At 34.0% G+C, this 4056-nt stretch overlaps 1 long non-coding RNA gene across 1 annotated transcript; it reads left to right on the top strand.

Annotated features, from left to right (window-relative positions):
• Positions 1 to 1107: 1107 nt before the first annotated feature.
• Positions 1108 to 3122, top strand: LOC107061002 (uncharacterized). Its single transcript, XR_001473702.1, has 3 exons — positions 1108 to 1360; positions 2842 to 2972; positions 3105 to 3122. It is a non-coding gene; the product is annotated as an uncharacterized lncRNA (long non-coding RNA).
• Positions 3123 to 4056: the final 934 nt, after the last annotated feature.

Raw genomic sequence — 4056 nt, 5'->3', positions numbered from 1 at the left:
ATAGGAGGTATTGCTTAGAGTTGGGATTAGTAGTCTAATCTCGGTTTGTAAACTTGCTTTTACTTTTGCTTGGAGAAGATTAGTGAAAGAAGTTTGAAAAGTCCTGGCAGGCCAGGTCGTGGTTTTACTCCCTTGAGCAAGGAGGTTTCCACGTAAAGTTGTTGTGCAATCTTTACTTTCAGCACTTTGTTTATTTTCTGTTATTGTAACTGTGTTGAGGACCTGGTCCCATCTAGACTAGTGGATGCATACATTCCAACAGATATACCCCATGAGATTGTATCCGATGAGAAGAGAGTGTAACTGGGCTTTCCAAGAAACAAAGTTGGTGGAAGTCAGTTTCAATGGTAATTGTGCAGCAGTATTAATGCATACAAGCACCTCACCCAAGTGTGATGTTATGTTGGGAGTGTTGGTGACTGTAGCACGAGATGAGTTGTCTGGTGACTTTGGATCAGTATCCATGGAGGAAGGAAGAAAAGAGAGGTTGGATCGAGATTGCGGTTAAGCAAAGGCTATATGTAATACCATGTAAAAAACTTGATATGTGAGAATAAGAACTCCATTTATTTACTGTAGAGTACATGTATATATATATACACAACTACAATTTCATATAATCCCTAAAATCAAGTGATCTGATATATTAGAATCAATTACTATCACTAATCTGATTTGACTGCTGCTTTCATGGGATTTTGATTGAGCAAGATTTGCTACTTGATTTGTTTTGATCTTGTGAATATTCTGTATCATTAACATGTGTGCTATGTATCCACTTTTTCTTTCTTCATCGTTTACATCGACAAGTCTCCTGCTCTGAGACTCTTCACTCCATATTCGTTTGGAATCTCTGTTTCGCCTCAAATTTCTCTTTTGTGTTGATGTATTCATTGGATACAGTAAGTTTTTTCTTCCCCTTCTCCCACAACTTTCCTCCTAATGTATTGAACTCTTGAAAAAGGACCTATAATGTCAGCTATTTTCATTCTTCTTTGGATTTTTAGGTTTGCATATCATTAACTATAAGGGTAATTTGCTCATGCATGTTTGAAAATAGAAATAAATATGTATCTCGCTTGAAAGTGTTGATCAAGTTTTGCTTGATGTTTTTTACCGCTCCTCTTTCCCTTCGGATTACCTATTTTTCTCAGACTCGAAAAAGATAATCTTTTCAATGTCATCACCGTCAATTTCTTACTAAATTAGTGGAGCTTGTTAATGCTGCAATTTCAGCTTCATTGATATTTCCTGAATCTTCATCAAGCTGGCATATCTAGAGACCAGAGTACATACCACTAGAGGCCTAGACGTTGTATGCTCGCTGGCAAAACATCAAGAGACGACTATTCTTCACCAGGTTATTCTTTACTTCCATTTTTCAAAGATAAGTCCTAATTACATGTCGAAGTGTAGTTTGTCATAGACTTCATTGACAGTGGAACATGTTTGATAAATTGATAGAATTCTGTTTTGCCTTGCTTTTTTCCTCTTCTACAGAATAATTCCTTTCTTAATTGATGAAAACATGAATCAAGTTCTTTTAGCAAGAATGAAGTTGTAAAGAATTTGATTCTTCAATATCATCCACTTACAGATATAGTAATCTTCATATAGTATTCTACACTTTAAAATGATCCTGTTGAGTATAGGTGAAGCTAGAATTTTGAGGTTATGAGTTCTGGATTCTTAAAAATATAACCTATTGAGTTTTGGGCCAAAGCTACTTCATTTTGTTCTATCTGTGGACAAGCCAGTAGCTCTGCCTCTGCCTCAGAGTATTCTTCAAGCTAAGTATAGTTTTTTTCCCGTGTAAAGGATTAGTAGTCATTTTGGAATGAAATATGCTTATATGAAACGGCATGATCATTCAAAACTCTTATATCCGACCTCCCAACTTGCTCGGGTGGAGGCATAGTCATTGTTGTAGAGGGTTTGATAGCCCTTTTCTATGTTACTTGACTTTTCAAAATTGTTATTGTTTCACCTCTGCTGGACACGCAACTGGTGACATTTTTGAAGAGCTTGAGCAATATAGCTTTCCCTGGGCCTAAAGTTTAAATTCCTTTTACCTGTATCAATGGTCTAATAACAAATAAAGGTGTTTGGCAACAATTTCAGAATCCAAATTGTGCTCTTAATGTGGATGGACAATAGTTATGTATTTTACTTCGAATAATCTGGAATAATAAAGTGTGCATCAGGTCATTTTAAAGTTTGTTTTGACTCCTTAGATCAAATTTTATTAATCTACATAATAGTTTGTCCTAGATTTCCTGAAAAACTTAAACATCCATTTTGTATGTTAAACGAAGTGTTTTAGTGACTTTGATCATACTTCTTATACAATTTGTCTGTTCGATATGTAAAACACTCATCTGCGAAAACCGTGATAAATTATTTGATTAGTTCCAATAGAAGAATTACAGCCCAAATATTGTTTATGTTAAAGAATCATTACCTTTTATATTGATGTCTTATACTGCATAATATTATCTTAGTAGTTATAGTATTGCTTTGGTAGTTTCTTGTCCTTCGATTTCTATTACTCTCTATTGTTTCATGTACCTCGATTATTGTATTGTAATTTCTGTTCTATTACTATCTATTGTTTTTTGTTATCATCTTATGTTTCTTGTACTTATGTTATTTCTTTTTTGAGCTTGTTTTTCCTTTAGTCGAGGGTCAATTGAAAACAACTTTGCCGCTTGTAAGATAGTGGCCGGGTAAGGTTTATATACATGCTATCATTCTCAGTCCCCACTTTGTAGGTATGTTATTGTTGTTTTATTGATGCAGTTGCCCTTTTAATTGTGGTTTCTAATTTGTTGAGTTTTACAGATTGGTCCCCATGTAAGGCATATTTCTGTTGTCAGCAATTTGCAGAAGCAAATAACTTGTGATGCGATATAGTTCAGACAGAGTAGTACGGAGCAATTATTGAAGAAATATTTGATCAACTGGCGTTAGAGGTGAATTTTCTTTTCCTTTTCTTTACTACTTTCTCCATCAATACATGTTCTGCTATATATTGATATTGCATCCCAAGGACCCTGTAATGATGTACCTAAAATGTGTGCAGTCTAAAATAAGTTTTCCTACAGTTTCAGTCAATCAAGTTTATACATAAAGTCCCCATTAAACTTAAATCTTATTTTGAAGTAGACACTTAAAGTTTACGGGAGTCCTATTACCCTTCTACTCCAATTCTCCACACGTGTCTCTCACCCCTAATAAAATAATACAATTATTTATATTTTTCGACCTGTTTATTATGAAGGCCGGGTTTTTACCTTGACCCGCTCACATTTTGACATTTCCTCCTAATCAATTTTTTTTAATTATCTTTTCTTCTCGAAATTGTGAGATTGAATAATCTGAAGTAAGATTGATGCACTTTTCATTATTTGGGCTGTTTCAATTCTTACATCAAATTTATATTGATGAGTTTTAATTTATTTGTATCGGTTAATGAGGGTGATTTGAGAGAATCTAGTGGAGTATGAACAATAAATATTTTTGAGGTTAATTATTTATTTATTTTTTTGCTTTTTGTGTGTTTAGTCTGCGTTTTTGGGTAGTTTTTCTTCAATTTTTGAATAATATATGAAGTACTGAATGAAGATCAGTGGACTAAGGAGAAGTTAGCATTTGCGTGTGGTATTCTCTTTCTGAAAATGGGTTTTATTGAAAAGTCAGAAATTCAAAGGTTGTTGATGAATTAATGTAGTACTCATCTTGCGAAAGTGAATCGAATTTAGAGAGATATTGCAGTCCTTACTTGCCATGACACTGTAGCAAGCTTCAATAGTTGTCAATGGTGTTTGAATTAATTTTGGGGAAGATGGGTCATTCTTTTTAAATAAAGAATTCAATTTACAATGTCACATGGCTGCTTTATATTGGTTTGGGGTTGTTTTTTAAACACTCATGCGCTCCGAAAACGTGAAAACACAGCAAATGTGGAAGCAGGTCAAAATGCTATATTTAGTCTGGTCAAAAATAGTTTAATGGGGTAATAGGACTTCCGCAAACTTTAAGTGTCTACTTCAAAAT

This window comes from Solanum tuberosum, unplaced genomic scaffold (assembly GCF_000226075.1).
Source record: "Solanum tuberosum cultivar DM 1-3 516 R44 unplaced genomic scaffold, SolTub_3.0 scf00112, whole genome shotgun sequence".
NCBI classification, from domain to species: domain Eukaryota; kingdom Viridiplantae; phylum Streptophyta; class Magnoliopsida; order Solanales; family Solanaceae; genus Solanum; species Solanum tuberosum.
Note: the sequence above shows the minus strand (reverse complement) of the source record. Positions and strands in the feature narration are given on the sequence as shown.